Raw genomic sequence first — 17,831 nt, 5'->3', positions numbered from 1 at the left:
GGCTAAATATCTAGTAGTAGGCATGACTTTTACAGACCTTATGCCTGGTTTGTAGTAGTTGTTAGGAAGAAGGTCATGTTGTCAACTTCTCCAGAGCTAAAAAACAAGGTAATCACCTCTAACACTGAAAGCTAGTAATTCCATACAGCAATCAACCCATTCTGTTACTGAATTTAGCAGACTGCTTTATCTTGAAGGATTCAAATGAGAAATTTGCTGTTAAAATTTAAATATTTTATGGGAACTTTTGGAGATTCCTCTAGGGCTGAAGTAGGCATTTGGAAATATTATCCAGATTAAAATTACAAGGGCTATGCTCTGTGATGTCAAATTAAAAGGTCTCTGGTAACCACTCATTCATGATTTGGAACAAATTCCATTTTCCTTTCCAAGGAAAATCATGTCATGACCCTTGGGTTTCTTTTCAACTCATCTTCCTGATAAGGTAAGGTTTTCTCAAGCTTCTTGAATTTTGTGAGAGAATGTCAACATTATCCAAAAAACAGCAAAACACTAAAGGCATAACAAGTGTGAGAGAATCTTTCCAGTCCAAGTGATTGTCAGAAAATATACCCTGAAATTCACTGACACTCAACACTCATCAAAATTTTGGTCAAGGGAAATAATATTTCAGGAAAATTGCCTTAAAGAACAAGCAGTCCATCCACTCCTCTAACATTCAAGACCATTTACCCTCAGACTGAACCATACCACTACAGAGCTATATATAAATACAGCACCTTCTCTGCACTCTCTTTCCCTAAGGAAAAATTTAAAACTACTTGTACTAAATCACACTGGTATTATATCATCCCCACACACTGAGGAATGTTACTAAAGGGATATTGTTGAGAACATTATACATACCCTATGTCATCATAAGAATGCACTATAGGTGAAAATTTCTCTCAACAATTAAAAGATTGCTTCCTTTGAACAATTGGTTTGTTTAATCTTACAGATGTGTGAACTGTGTGTCTTGATTGCTTTCCTCCTTTATTGATTGCCAGAAAGTTCAGAGGCAAATATTGAGGCCATCCTCCCAGGGTCTTACAGTACACATTCTGCATTTTAATTTTACCCCTAGCTTTACCTTTTTTACACTTCTATTTTCACCTTTACTTTCACCTATTTTTACTTTTATCTTTACCTTTGTTTATATGTTTATTTTTGGTGTTCTGTTTTCCTTGATTAGCTACTTTCAAATATTGTATAGCATTATGTCGATCCTTTTTGGGGGGAAGAGTGATACTATTAAAAAATAATTCGATTCAGTTAACTGAGCATCTACTATTCATATAGCATTTCCTTAGGTATCATGATACCTTTTCTATGACATCCTGTAACCCAAATACATGACTGAGATCTGAACATTTAATTTAAGCCCAGGCAAACAACCATCAATAGCAAGAATGGATGGGAAATTCTCCAAGGATTTTCAAGGTCATAAAAGAGATTACTCTGGGAATGTTTAGAACCTTATTATTGTCTGTCCCTAAAAGAAACAAAGTTGGGGGGTATCTGGGTGGCTCTGTCGGCTAAGCATCTGCCTTCAGCTCAGGTCATGATCCTGGGGTCCTGGCATCAAGCTGCATGTTGGGCTCCCTGCTCCATGGGACGTCTCCTTCTCCCTCTGCCCTCCTCCCCCCGCTTATGCTCTCTCTCTCCCCCTCTCTCTCTTTCTCAAATAAATAAATTAAATATTTTTTAAAAAGTTGGTAAAAGCCATTACTCTCCCAATAAATTAAGTAAATTTTGATTTAATGATATATTTATAAAAATAAATTGTTTCAAATCTTATTCCACAGTGACTGGGGGACTTAAAGTCAAGCTTTGATAAACTGTTCTCAAGATTAAATTTGGGAATAAGATAAGGAGAAATTACTGAGTTATTTCCTTGGTACTAACTGGGCTTTAAAGAGAACCATGCTCTTCTTCATCAATAACAAACACGTATTGAATATTTACAACACTGAAATCTCCTTTCACATCCTCAAGAGGCCTGGATTCTCATTCCATTTCCTACATCCTCTCTCAGAAGAGGTATAATTTTCTTAGCTGTCTTTCAGCTTTCTTCATCTCTACTTTTTGTTGCATATATAAATACGAATGTTCCCCTGCATTTCTCTAGATCCAATATACTTTCACTAACAATCCTAATATTTTAGTATTAATGAACCAAATTTATAAGGTTAACGGAGATTCTTTGCAAATTTATATGCTAAAAGGAAGCAGAATCAGTTTTACTTCAAGATTCTCATTAATTTATTACTTGTTCTTACTTAAAATGAGACAATAACTTGGAGACCTACCCTTCCTCATAGCGTGGTCATAGCAGGGTGGCTCACCACTGAGGGATGTCTCTCTCCTCTTGAACCTCTGTAGCTTTTCAACTCCATAACAGCAGGGCAGCTAGTAATAACAAAGGTGCCACAAGGACACCGGTGCCATGTCTGTCACGGGGCCAAAGCTGGTCATGAAATCCATTACATTGTGCTCATGGTTAATCTTCTCTAGTAGTGACTGATGGAGGTCATTCTCATCAACCCTCTCATAACGCCAGAAATTCAAGAGCCTCCTTCAGCAAGACACTAGGAATAAGAGCAGCCTTGCAGTTGGTTTCACTGTTTGATGCTGTGTAAGAAACTCATGCCTGAAGCACTACTTGACAGCCACAGCCATTGGTGAGCAAATTCCTCCCCTTCAACTTCTCTGAACTGTTCGGCTTATAGAGCCTCATTAGTCCCTCTCCACCAAAACAGCTCCTTCTCTCTGCTGAAACTCAAAGAATAATGAGTGCCCTGCAGTTTGCTACACTGGAAGTTTCAACTCAGGTACCAAGATACCATGGGTATCAGGTACCAAAATATGCTGTCAAACAGAACAAAATGCCGATGTTCAAAGCAGACAACATAAATTAATCTAATGAGAGAGCTTCAATGAAAACTTAAAAGGATCAAGAAGAGTATTAGAAGTTATAGATAGAGGATTGGTAAAGAAATTTCCTTGGAGAGAACTTACTGCAGTGCTCATGCCCAATTTATCCTTCCAATAGCGGAGAGCAGGCAAACTAGCTCCCCTCTTCATCTCAAACCAAGAAAGAGGCCTCACTTTATTCATATTAGGCAAAAACTGGAAACAGTCTAGGTACCCATAAATAGAAGAATGAATAAACAAACTCTGCCACAGTCATAAAAAATAATAATACTCATCAATAAAAAGGAAATACTGATACACACAACAACGTAAATGGGTCTCAGGAACACGCCAAGTGAGAGAATCCATACACAGGTGAATGCAAACGGGGTGATTTCATTTCTCACAGGTTTTTGAACACTAAATCTGATATGGTGGGGAAACAAAACAAGGGTTGCTTCTGGTGGGTGAGGGGTGTGGAGATTAATGATGAAAAGGCATAAAGGACTTCCTGGGATAATGTCTATATCTTGATAGGACTTTGGATTACATAAGTATATACCTTTCTCAAAACTCAACAAAAAGTTTACTTGATGCTTACATTTCATTGTATGTAAATTTTACATGTAAAAACAAACATATATTGAACTCTAGTTGATGATATGCATGTTGAGGAGATCACACAGAAGTATACAGATGTGTGTGTGCAGTTTATTTTGAAATGTATCAAAAGTAAGATGAATCGATGGATTGATAAAGAGAAGAGTAAGTGGATATATACATAATGAAATGAGCAAAGTAAAATGTAATCAGAGGTGGTAAGTATATAGATGTTCACTGGACATCTTTTCAACTTCACTGAATATTGGAAAATTGTCATGATAAACTAGTGAGAAAAATAAAATAGTGGCTTCAACACGACTCCTTGTCGGACTTGATGTCAGCCTCCTGGCATTAGACAAGCACGATAGATCAGTGCCTGTCTCTGGTCTACAAAATCAAAGGGCTAGAGAGACAGGCTGGCCAGATGCTTCGGCGGTAGATAAAGGGTTGCTGTCCTGTTTAGTTTGCCCTTCTCTCCACCCGTCCAAGTTGCAAGGACAAAGGATATATAAGTGAGTGTTTCCTATGGACCAGATGTGGGTTCTACAGGAAAGAAATCAGTTTGGAGGCACTGTGACTCCTGCGCAAAAGGATCACGTGCATGGCAGAAGCTAGAGGAGCAGAAGGCATCATCCACTGGGGGAGGTTTAGGGTCCCAGGGGCGCAACAAGAGAGCCTCTGAGAAACAAAGACAAGTGTTCCTGACGGAGAGTGCGCACCCACTCAGCGCAGAGAACACAGTCATCTTGTACTAGTACTGGGCGAGTAGAACATCTGCCACTTTTTCACTGATTTCTGAGCCACTGATTTCTGGTCTAACCGTCGGTAACACTAGCTCACTCAGGGAAGGTGCTGAGCGAGCAATAAGCCATCCACGTTTTTCTGGCACATGCCCAGCCTTGCCTGACAATACCAAAGGAGGCTGGCATGGGTGGAAGGGAGGGAGTCGAGAAAAGACCTATCTCAGAATAAAGTCAGAAGAATTATGGTATATGTTGGGCTGGACATTTTAACTTCTTAATCAAAATGCTGTCTTTCAACTTAAAGAGGCTGTGGAATTATCAATTGACCAGGAGTGACCAGGAAAACTCTGGATCCTGCTGGTGGGGGAAGTAGTACCACGCTAAACAAATTTTAAATGGACAAGAAGTGTACTGGATGCCCTCCATGTCCCACCCAGATCCCCTTCAGCAGGGCACTGCACACACTCTGCTGTGACGGTCGGCTCGTCGTGGCTCACAACAATCTCCTGCTCTGGAGAACCGCCTTCGGCTGAACAGAAGCCACCTCACCCAGATTACATCACTGCACCACCACCCTCAAATAGACGGTGGCCAATGACAGATTCGGGAGTGCAAAGGTGGGATGTCAAAGGGGGCTTAATTCCGCGGTACAGTCTGTGCACCACAGATCCCCACGGACAAGGCTACAGGCAAACTTCAGTCAAGACCACATCCTTACTGAGTTTTGTTCCCCTGTCCTACCTGGCTTCCTTCACTCCCCTTCTAGCAAGACCATCTCAATGAATCACTTGCACAGGAGCCTACAATGCAGGCTCTGCTTTTAGAGACCCTTAACTAAGAGAGTGGGGGACAAAAATAAAGTTGCATTTTTATGATATTGTATCCATTCCAAAATACCTCGATACAAATGCAAAGACAAACTCTTATCTATTGGCCAATCTTCTATGGTCTCATTGCCCGGCCTGTTATCACTTCCCCAGTTCTCCCCAATCCATCGGGTGACTGCACACTAGCTTTTCCCAGGCTCCAGGAAAGAACCAGTCTTTCTGCATTGTCTCAATACACCCACATGCCCTCAGACTGTTCTGCATTTAAAAACAAATTCAATTTCTCGTTTTCCTCTTCATCTTTCTATTTGGTTTTTTTCCCCCCCAGGGGAAAAAAATCCCTATATCCTTCATATACGCGAACCTTAGGTAAATGCAAAGGGTTGAAAGTGGATTCCAGACCTCTTCGATGTAATAATATGATCTCCTGCTGGTGGACAGACTCTGGTCAAGGCAGGTAGTATAGTGGAGCCAGGACAGACAGATGGGTCAGGTGCTGCTTCCAAAACATTTCTCAGATGAGCCTGGGGAAAAAAAAATCTCTCATTACATTAAATAAAAACAAGAAACCATATTGAGGGGAACGCAGCCACTTAGGAATCAAGCCATTTGAAACTGTGACACTTGCTGAGTACATTGACCATCAAAGCAGAAGGCCAGTTCCATGGACGTTAAAGACAGAGCTGAAGTATCGTTTAATTACAGTTGACTTGGAAGAGTTTTGGGGTTTTTTTTATTATGCTTTCAATGTTTGAGGTTAAAAGCCAAATGTTATAAAAGCAGCTGTGGTAAATGTCATAGTCCTTTACCTCAGAAAGCTATTTATGTCCCCTGGAATGGGGTCGAAATCCTGGAAACCACAGTCACATCTTTCTGGTGATAAATCTGCCTTGGAAATTGTCAGGTTGGGCTTAATACATAAAGGGAACATAAGGTTGGGAGGAAACAGAAGGTGCAGCTGGCAGGGGTGGGAGGTCATGAGATAATAGAGAAATAGTTACACAGGGCTAGAGGCAATGCAAAAGGAGAGCTGGGAGATCAATACTTAGCACTCAAGAGAGGAAATGTACTCAGGATCCACCTCTGTTCTCACTGCGAACCTTAATATGCTACACATCGCCAAGACACTAAACTAAATCCTAAACTCAACCCAGAAATGTCACTTATTTATAGTAATTTCTAGGATAATCTTTTACATACTCCCAGTTAGAAATTCAAGGATCAAGTTTCTGTATATGGCTTCCAAAATTGGTGCCAGTACCTTCCAAAGTTTCTGAGTCCCAGTTTCCATGAGTATCTGAAAGAAAATTTTATTCTTCAGTTTACCATGGTGTGTGTGTATTTTTTTTTTTCAAAGTACAGTCCTCTTACTTCAGTATCTGAAGTCAACTTGGGAGCTTATTAAAAATGAACCTTCCAAGCTCAACCAAGATCTAATGCCTCATAGTTCTGCACCTGAAGCCTGGGAAATGCATTCATAACAAGATCTCCAGGGACATCTGAGGGACACGGAGTTCATGAACTATTGAGATGAAGAAGTGAAGACTGGAGGCTTCCCCTACATTTGACCCCAAAGTCAAGAAAGCAAGAGAAGGGACTCTAATCTCCCTAGCCTATCTGCTGTCTCTAGCTCCCAGTGATGCTGTCTTATAAGATACCCAGTGTTTCTGGAACAGCCCACCAAGAGTTAAACAGATCACTTTCCCTCTAGATGCCACTCATAACAATGACTCTTACGTTCTCTGGAGGCAGCTAGAGTTTTACACATTTTCTGAGAAGGAAAACCTCTCTTCGGGACATTATTTAAAATCTCCCATCTAGAATTTCACTTAGAAATATTATTTCATGATATCCCACGTCTGGAAACTCTTTCACCTCTTTTCCATTGCTCTCTGAGTCAAGGCCTGGACAAACTATGTCCTAATTGCATAATTCTATAGTGAGAATTTATTAAGCACCTACCATGTGCCAAAAATGGTATTAAGTGCTATCAAGACAAAAATGGAGACAAAGAACCCTCGCTGTCTGGGACATAGGGTCTAACAGGAAGAAAAGGCAAGTAAACTGGTCATTATAGCACAGTGTGATCACTGTTGACAGATTGTTAAGGGATCCCAGAAAAAATGGTATCCAAAGCAACCCAGGAATTTTAAGGAAAGTTTCTTGGAAAAGGCCCATGTGAATGTAGAAGCATGAAAAAGAATTTACCTCTTAGGCATGTAGGAGGGTAGATGGCCGGAGGACTTGTCGACATATTCACCCCATATTAACAGGGAAATTTATGCAAATCAGAGGTCAGGGGTAACCCACAGTTCTCCAGGTAGCATACAAAAACAAAACAAAAACAAAAACAAAAACAAAAACAAACCCTCAAAAAACCTCATGTTCCAATTACTGTATAACAGATCACTCCAAAACATACTGGCTTAAAATAATGATAACGGGGGCGCCTGGGTGGCTCAGTTGTTAAGCGTCTGCCTTCGGCCCAGGGCGTGATCCCAGAGTCCTGGGATCAAGCCCCACATCAGGTTCCTCTGCTGGGAGCCTGCTTCTTCCTCTCCCACTCCCCCTGCCTGTGTTCCCTCTCTCGCTGGCTGTCTCTCTCTCTCTGTCAAATAAATAAATAAAAATCTTTAAAAAATAAAAATTAAAAAAAAATAATAACGATTTTATTCTTTCATGGTTTTGGTGGGTCAAGAAAGACTTGTCTTTGCTCCCGGATGTCTATCTGGGGTCTCAGTTGGAAGACTTCGAGGCTGTGGCTGGACTCATTGGAAGGGTCATGCATTCACATGTAGCCGTTGCTGTTCCGTGTCAGCTGGGGACGCTGCCTCCACTCCATGCAGACCTCCCTATGTGATCACTCTGCATGGGATGGTTTGGGCTTCCTCACAGCATGGCAGCTGGGTTCCAAAGGCAAGCATCCCACCAGGAGAGAGCCAGGCAGATGCTATATTCTTTTTATCACCTAGCTTTGGCAGTCACAGAGCATCACTTCTGGTATACACGATTTGTCAGAGAAGTCATAAGCTCCCTGCCCAGATTCAAGGGAAACACATTTTCCCTTTTTGGCATAAGGAATGTTAGTCATATTATAAAAATAATATGTGGCATGAGATATCTATATCTATATCTATACACATATATACTTGTACAGCCATCTTTGAAAAATATGTCATATCTAGATTACTAATATAAAGAGAATTTTGCAATATCCAGATCAATGTGCCATTCAACACATAAAAATAATAAAACGGAAAATATTAGCAAACATATCTATGTGGCAAAGTACATTATGTACGAAACCCATGCTAAGTCAACTGTCTTGTCTCTGTGCCTTGAAATGCACATGCTGTATCTGTATATACAAATGCTATCTTTCGTGACCCCATCAAATAATATCTTTCAGAGAGTTGAATTTGTAAAAACTCTAAAGAATCATGTGCCCAGCATGTTCTAAAATGTGTTGCAGTAAAACAAAGCAATGATAACCCAGGGTCCAATTTTATAGGTCTCCGGCGAGGAAAATATTGTCATCTCAAGGTCTAGATGCTCGGCCTTCCGGTCTCTTCTCTGATGACCGTGTTGACAAGTTGCCCCGTCCACAATCCACAGACTCACTAATTGAACTGATCTGAACTTTATCACAAAAGGTACTTGGCTCATTTTACAATAGGAGACCAAAAGCCATAATCACACAAGTAGCCACAGTTCACATTGTGCTCTGCACCGAACAGGATGATTTGCACGTAGCCGGCCTGTACTCTTTTACACCCAAACAGAAACTTACAAGAAAAGACCATCACAGCTTTGGCTGTCAGTGCACTGTTCCCCTCCATTCACCCCGAAAGTTTAAACTGAATGCCTGCCTGCCAGCCTTTTGTCTGCTATGCCGCTGTTACACGGACACACACTTCATACCTGATTCGGTGAGGGAGGGCAGACAGACACCACTGAAGAACGGGGAGGTCCCACGGCTTACCCTTTAAGGTTGCCAAGATCCTATTGCACCTGAGTAATCACTGATGTGACCTGTGAAGTGTGACCCAGCACTGAATGGTCACGGACTGCGTGTTAAACTTTAGCGCTAATCCTAAAGTGTGGGTTAGGGGATTTAAAGCTAGAAGTTTCTAATCTAAAGGGCACGAAAGCATCATATTGATCTACCAGACGATGTCAAGAAACAACTATATGGCCCACAGATGTTTGTAACCAGTGAAGGATTAAGAAGGAGAAGAATTTCTCTGAAGTCCAACCTCTTTAAATCTTTGAAATTTCCCAGGGTAGCTAAGACAATAACCCTCGTTCTCAATAGTTATAATAGTAATAACTGTAATGACAAAATGTCGTTTAGACATAAAGCTAAGACACTTTGGCAGTTCTGTGGTTGGTGTTAAGAAGTATGACCACTTGGAACATTAGCGCATTAGAAACTGGACCCCAAAGTGACAGATTGAGGCATAGAGAAAGATATTAAGGAAAACTGTGGCTTTTACAGAAGCCAAATGCCAAAAACATCTATTTCTCTCATCTCTAGTGAATATTTTAGGCATTTTTAAACATTAAAAAGATTATGAATAAACAGCTACAGATGGGCCCAAGCAAAGAGTCACAATATTATCACTTATAAAAGTCTTCGACCTTTACATGTACTGTTTTGAAGCTAGCCCCAGAAGTCATCTTGCTGATGGTTAAAATGATTGCTATGTAACAGAATGAACGTTCTTCATGTGCAAGGAGTTTACCAGCCTGTGGGGTAGTGAACAGGTGTCTCCTACAGTTCCACTGCCAAAACCCGGCCTACTCAGTGAGATTCAGTAATGAAAACAGTGCTAGTCTCTATCTAGTCCCAGCTTGAATGATCCAGCTAAATGCTCAAATATTTAAGGTTGTATTCTCCCTTGTTGTTCTCCAAGATGGTACCTGGGTATATAGCAAGTATGGCTTATATGGCCTTGTGGCAGTGTAAGGGAAGGAAAATGAAGTTCTCAAATTTCCGGTGTCTCTGAAGACTCTATGCTATAAAGCGTTGATCTCTGCCTTTCCCTGCACTGACACCAAGCCAGTGTGAGACTGGCCTTTGGAGGGGGGAAGAGCTAACACTCATGCATACACCATGGATGAAGTCCACAGTTCTAACCATTTATCTGAGGTCCTGTTGCCTCTTACCCCTGAAAGACCCTTAGCTCTCTTGGTTCTGTTGCAACCCCTCCCCAGGGTATTCGGGAATATTACCTCTGCCTTTGAGCATACAACGTGGGGAACTGGGAGCTCTGTCCAGGCTCATCCATTTTTCTGCCTTTTGCCTCTGTACCATTGCTCCCCAGCCTCATGGCAAGTAACAGTGAGTTGAAGGCTAAAGTTCTCACAGGAAAAGAGAGCTTCCTCTGACTTTTTCCCAGGAAACTGGCACAGTAGACCTTATGTCCTCAGAGGTTCACTGCTTCTCTGGATATTTCTAAAGCTACCCTGACATGTTGAGATCCAGTCTCAAAGGGTTTCGTCAAAGAATACAAATACACTTACTTTTTATTCTCACTTACCTACTGTTTCTCTCCCCATAATCCACCCAAATAATCAAGTCCATTAGGCCTGGATTTTGATGTGTTATAAAATTCCTTTCTCAACACCATCTAGCTTTCAAAACTATTGTTTTGCTATGGTGGTTTTAAAAGAAATATTAGCATTGAAACTCAACACTGAAGGATTTACCTTGAAACCTTTAAAAATTTCTGAGAAAGGTGCCTCAGAATCTGTATTATTTATTTCTTTTTTAAGTTCATGAGGTGATTCCAACACAGGGCCAGGGCCGACACTCATTAAGCACAGGCCCTCCTTCCCTGAAACAGAAGCCTCCTGGATCTAGAGGTAGGGAGCTACAAGGAAACACATTTTAAGAGGATAATTAGACATCTAATATTTATACAACAGAATCTCCATTAATCTCCATATTAGCATAGAAAGATACCTGGAATTACATTCACACCTAATACTAATTACTGCTCTTTAAGGCTGGTGAAATTTGGAATGGATATTTTTGCTCTTGTCTTACTTTTCAACATTGCTTGTTCTTTTCCTAATTAATATTTATCATTTAGAAAATAAAAATACAAAATATGAAGAAGAGCACATTCATAAAGATAATCAAAACACTGATTAAGGAAAGGCTGAAGGCAATCAATAACGAGGGAATAAATAGTTAAATCAACAATGGTATATCCAACCAATGGAGTATTACGCAGCCATTAAAAATGATTATTTATTTATTTATTTATTTATTTATTTATTTTAATTTATTTATGTGACAGAGAGACAGCCAGCGAGAGAGGGAACACAAGCAGGGGGAGTGGGAGAGGAAGAAGCAGGCTCCCAGCCGAGGAGCCCAGAATGCCGGGACCACGCCCTGAGCCGAAGGCAGACGCTTAACGACTGTGCTACCCAGGCGCCCCTTTTTATTTCTTTTTTTAAAGATTTTTAATGTATTTATTTGAGAGAGAGAGCATGAGCAGGGTGGAGGGGCCGAGGAAGAAGGAAAAGCAGACTCCCCACTGAACAGGGAACCTGATGCAGGACTCAATCCCAGGACCCTGGGATCATGACCTGAGCCAAGAGCAGCCTCTTAACTTATGGAGCCACCCAGGGGCCCCAAAAATGATCATTATGAATTTCTATGTAACAGCATGGAAGATGTTTATATTACAATGTTAAGCAAAACAATGTGAGTAGAAATTATGGGTAAGGCTTCTTTATAGAAGCATGAAAGCACAAATATTATTTTTATGCCCCATTGCTTAATATCTTAATTATTACTTCTCCTCTCCCAAAGTTTTAATTAAATTGGAACTTCTTCAAGATTTCAAAATCATGAATCCCCAAAGGTGCAAAATCGACTGTCCTGTGAGGTAAGAATGAATTATTTGAAAACATCTCTCACCAGAGCCAGTCAAAGTACATGATGGCTGCAGTCACCCCTTTGACAAATACAGATGTGGTTAAATTGATTCATTTCTAGAAGCTCTAAGGAATGTGGGAGCTCCTTTGCAAATAAGGAAGAAAAAAGAAAAATGGGAGAAAGTCAGGAGAACCGCAAACACTTTCTTTTGTACAGTGGGTGAAATCTTCCAGGACAGCAGTTTAGACAAATCTTGGTTCCTCTGTGGACTTGCATTCATCTGGAACTTGTATTCATTGAAATAACTGATTATGTCAGTAACATGAAATTAAATGCCGAGCTGGAGAAACTTACACAAAATTCCCAGGTGCCTTAGGCAGCAGAAATAGAGAAGGAGTTTATCCTGCAGACTTAGTGTGGGCCAGCGGAGCTTATGTAGTTGGGGGTAGAAAGAGGGCAGCATCCTAGATGTGCGGCCCCTCCTATTCACAGGATGAATAGAAGAGTAAGGAATGTGGCCTGGGGCGAAAAGAGAAAAAAAATTGGACAAATGAGTAAAAAGTAAATGAAAAGATATGAGAGATGACATGAGTGAGGACAGTCTGAGGTTAGAAAAGCTTAGGGCAGGAGGAAGGCAACGTCTAGGTTCAATCAGGGTGGGAGGTAAATTGAAGACAAAATTAAAAGAAAAACAACTTCATTACCTGCTTCTATAAACTTGGTTTAGAGCTATTAAATGTAACTTCTGTCATCCTCATTTAGAGTTATTACATCAAGTTTCTATTTCTACCAACTGCTAGGTTCATAGAGGGGGCCACTTACAGGTGTTGTGAACCCCAATACCCGTAACAGTCCCAACAGGCCCCTCTCCTCACAGGCATCTAGTAACTTGTCTGCACAAGTGATCTGGTTGTAACCATGGCTAGGATCTGGTCATCTTCCTGGCACTCTTGCCCTGCAGGCACACAGTCTGAAGAAGTGATGGTTTTTTCCTTATTCATTATAATTCATTCGACAAATATACGTTGAAGTCTCACCACGTCTAGGCACTATTCTCGTACACTAGATACAGTGAAGAACAAGACAAACAGGTTCTTGTTCTCATGGCGCTCATGTGTTAGCAGGAAAGAGAAACAATGAACAAGCAAACAAACAAATCTGACAAGGGCTATTTTCATAATTCTCAGAAGTAGAACTTTGGAAGATTTCACCTTAAAGCTTGTTTGTAAAGGACATAGTCAACCATAGTGGTCACACTATGCTCTTTGATGGCTGTATCCTGAGTGGGTTCGTGTATGTGAGTGTGAGTCCATGCGTGTGTGTGTATTCAGCTATCATAACAGATTCATTACTTTGCTATGAGTTGCGACACCATCACCCCATGTCATACAAAACCTACGCCAGCTTTTCTGATTAGCAATGTATCAGGCACTAGAAGAGACACAGTGTGGAATGCCAGGGAAGCAGGATATATCTCTGTCTGCCACACACTTAGGGTCTAATGGTGGAAACAGGCAAGTACATATATAATGAAAGTAGAAGAAAAAAATGTAAATCCTAGAAGAGAGATGGTGTTCAACTGTTATAAAAGTATCCAGGCCCACAGTGGTCAAATGACCTGACCAAGGTCACACAGCTTCTCAGGGAAATAGCTAGATGTCCAGCCACTATTTTTCCCACAGAACCTCAGAAAATGTCAAACTGACACAGAATCAGCATCTTTCAACAAGCCCTAAATAGGATTATTCCCTCCTACAGGGTTTCCTCCCTGACTAGAAATCCAAGTTTAACAGTCAGTAGCTAGAACCGCAAATTGAAATTTAATAGGACTGGATTCTGCTGGGAAATTCGGTGAATCCTTCACTTCTGTCTCTATTTCTCCCTCCGTACCATGAGGCAAACAAGATAGAAGTCAATCCTCCATCCTGTGGGGAGGAAAGAGGAAGAAAACTAACAGTTTCTGACCTCTTCTTTTACACATGGCCCCACGTTAGACCCCATATTACATGTGTCATTGAATCCTCACGACATCCTGGTGTGGCAGAAATTACCCCCATTTTGTAGATAAGTACATGAGTTAAAAGAGGTTAAGAACCTTGCCCAAGGTCACACAGCTGCGCTAGAGCCAGGATTCAAAAGCAATCTGTCTGCTCCTCACCCCTGTGCCAAGCAGCCACCCACTAGAATAATTTGAGCTCCTTATTAAAAAGATACTATATGGGTCCAAAACATTATCAGCCATGTGAAAAGCCTTGCTATAATTGTGGATAAAAAGCCTTCAGTGGAATTTTAATTTTAGGACTTAAACACTAAGATAATATGTTTTATAAATATACAATTTAAAATAATTTCTCTTCAAGTAAATTGTATTTTTAAGAGGTTTCCTGTAATTATAGCCACAAAAAGAACACAGACAGAATTATATACCCTCTAAGGTGAAAGAAGAGCATAAAGAGAAAATTGCTCTGCATGAAGAAGCCAGCGTGTTAAATAGTCACACACACCAATGATACTATGCACAAGCCAACTTCTCCCCCTCCTCTCCACCTCCTGCCGCCCTCCTGCCATTCTGTATCAGTGCTCATCTACCCAGCTCTTCTCACTTCCTTTTACAACCTAGTACCCCTATTTTTTGTTCCTTCTACACTCCTACTTTAAAGCCTAGAGTATCAGAGGATAAAGAACACTTGAAGGCCTGAATAAACACAAGCCATTCCAAGCTGTGTAGCTATGAGCTGGTGATTTTAACCCCCTGAGACTCAGTTTCCTCAGTTGTAGGTAGAAAACATGATCCCTACCTCTCTGTTGTCAGATGATGGGGACAGGGAGCGGGATACTTCTATGGTATCTATGGCTCAGGGAATGTTTTCCCCTCTCAAAACCACATTCTGAAGGAAGAGCCAAGAATACTGGGTATGTCATACCCACTTTCTGGTGCACACCCTGCTTATCCTCAGCCTTCCATAGTGGGGAAAGAAGGTGGCCAGTTTTTATAGGAGGAACACTTGTTTGTTTCTCTTAAAATTGGCAAAGGCAACTCTGGGAAACTGTCTACCTGAGCAAACTTCAGCTTGTTGAAGATGTTTAGTGGGCTTTGCTCACAGAAGCCAACTAGCCCTAGCTCTGACACTTGGTCGCCGTGTGACCTTGGACTGAGGGGCTTACTCTGTTTGGATGTCAATCTGTAACTTGGAAATAAAACCACTACTGGCCTAGCCTCCCTCGTAGGGAAGATGTGATCTCTGGCGGCATCAGGGATATGAAGGCACAGCCGATGCATCAGTTATGACTTTAAAATGATTGGAACTGCCTGGAAAAAAAAAATCAGGAGAGTAGAACATGGATTTGTTTCCACTGCTGGAAAGCAAATTACTTGTGCCCCTGAAGGCAAAAAGTAAGTCAGAATTCAATTTCTTAATAAAACAGATGACTTCTAACCCTTTTCTCACATCTATGTTAGTATTGGTTCTCCAAAGACAGTCTGAAACTCACTTCATAATTCATCCTCTCTACTTTTCTTTTATATGACTCTGATCAATGCAGCTAACGTAATTTCTAAATCCATACAGCAAATAAAAATTACACTCCAATCATACCTTACCATATACAAGAACCTTAAAGTCAGAGAGTATCTTATTCATCTTCTCATCCCCAGTATTTAGCACCGTACAAAAACAGAAGCTCAATAAATAACTGCTGAATGAGGGACTAAATGAAAATCCATATATATATATATATATATATATATATATATATATACACACACATACATACACACACACACACACACACATGCGTGTGTGTGTGTGTGCGTGTGTGCATGTGAGTATGAAATGCATTTGGTAAAATGTATATCCTGAGCAATTTTTCAGAATAATTAGACATTTGAAGTCTATCCAAGACTGAACCTTCATTTCTCATAGAACTTGTGTGAGCATTTAATACAAATATAAGAAATATCTTATCAGAATCAAGAATTTTCATTAGGTACATTCAAGGCACTTATAGAGAAGGAAACATTAGTCTCATTGCTTACTCTAGCATGCTTCAGCTTTTCAGGCCTGAGTTTCACTCCCTGCAAACAGTGTCAAAATATACAGACCTTGGGAGAGGAGCTAATACCACTACAGCCACTGTCTGTGGGGTATTATAATACCACCAACTATCCAGCAGGTCAGCTTAGAACTCAGGTCCCTAACAAGTATAAGGACTTCACGCTTGAAACTTTAATACTCTTACGAAGATGGAATGAATAATGTCAATGCCAGGCCAGAAAGGCCATAGTATACAACTTTTATAATGCTCAAACCCAGCCTCTGTTTCATGGAATGCTGCCTTGTAGGCTGTATGTGGATAGAGATGTAGCCCTCACTGGGCCCATCTGAAAAGCCCGTTGTCTATGTAGTGGAGGATGCTAGCTGTATAGATCTGGCCACCTCTGCATTGGAAAATCTCCCTAGCAGGTTACTTTTGTTGCTTTTTTTTTTTTTTTCCCCACTAGCACACCTGGCTACTACATCCCCAGATTTAAAGGTGGCATCCAGCTTCATCAGGAGTTTTGCACACTTAAATGAGACCCACATTGCTGAGTAGGAGTGGGGGGCTATTCTGTGACACCCACCAGTTCAGCCAACTTGCAGTCAGGCAACCTGCATGGCCCAAGTACTTTGGACCCACCAAGGTTGGGACCATGAGCTAGAAAACCAAACCCACCTGCTTAAATTTGTAACTTCACTTTTTTACTTTTATTTTTAACTTACCGATGCATGGATAAAATTGTGTTATACTCAATTCTGTCTCCTAGTTTCTGTTTCCTTCTCCCATTTCTCTACTAAAAAAGTAAATTGAATAGTCCATTATGTCACAGAAGGAAGATACCAGTTCCCAGCTCTCACTTGTGAACCGTAACATGTGAGTCGGATGCCCTGTTTTTGAGGGAATGTGGGCAGGGGAGAATCAAGAGAATGCACATCTTATAGTCCCTGAGTAGGTAGCCTTCTGCTTATGTAAATATAACAGGATCCCAAGTCCTTTTGTGCAACACTCAGGTTTGCAAAGAAAATCTAGCTACTTTATGTGTTTTTATGATTGATTTAATCTTCCTAAGATCATTGCTTGATGGTAATGATAGAGGTGTAAGGATGGGGCTTGGGGGGCAGGGTCCTTTATCCCAACAGAAACAGTTCATTAGAAACACTTCATGAACATTTGTAATTGAGTTTTCCTTCATAAGAACTTCTACCAGTAATTATTTTTCTATTAAGATATTAAGATTTTACCGCTGCAAATCTAACCTTCTTTTACTTACTCTTTTATTTTTATTTATTTATTTTTAAAGATTTTATTTATTTATTCGACAGAGAGAGAGACAGCCAGCAAGAGAGGGAACACAAGCAGGGGGGAGTGGGAGAGGAAGAAGCAGGCTCCCAGCAGAGGAGCCCGATGCGGGGGCTCGATCCCAGGACTCCGGGATCACACCCTGAGCCGAAGGCAGATACGTAACGACTGAGCCACCCAGGCGCCCCTTACTTACTCTTTTAAAGCCTTCATTTACTTCATTTCATAACAACTGCGTCTTGCAGATGGATACAGACCATGAAAGTATTATATTGATTGTAATTGTAATTGCAAAGCTTTCTCTCTTAGTGCAGAGAGGCTACTACTAAAACGAACAAAACATAGGCTATTCATCTTTGTCTAGATTTGAGGTGGGCAAATAAAAGACACATGAACATCTTAAAACAAACAACTTCTTTTACTACAATAATAATTTCACCTTTTCAAATGATTAAAGATTTAGAAGTAGATGCTCTTCTTCAAGCTGCCCTATCAGTGTAGAGATTGGTAATA

General features: G+C 40.7%; 1 long non-coding RNA gene across 2 annotated transcripts in view; it reads right to left on the bottom strand.

Annotated features, from left to right (window-relative positions):
* Positions 1-5,386: 5,386 nt before the first annotated feature.
* LOC113253882 (uncharacterized) overlaps positions 5,387-17,831 on the bottom strand; it is a 49,301-nt gene continuing 36,856 nt past the window's right edge. For both annotated transcript variants that reach the window (XR_003315565.3, XR_008960691.1), the window contains one exon: positions 5,387-5,613. This is a non-coding gene — a long non-coding RNA (uncharacterized LOC113253882). The remainder of the gene's footprint in view (positions 5,614-17,831) is intronic.

Source organism: Ursus arctos, unplaced genomic scaffold (assembly GCF_023065955.2).
Source record: "Ursus arctos isolate Adak ecotype North America unplaced genomic scaffold, UrsArc2.0 scaffold_20, whole genome shotgun sequence".
NCBI classification, from domain to species: Eukaryota; Metazoa; Chordata; class Mammalia; order Carnivora; family Ursidae; genus Ursus; species Ursus arctos.
The sequence above is the reverse complement of the archived record's forward strand: the minus strand, read 5'-3'. Positions and strand labels throughout refer to the sequence as shown.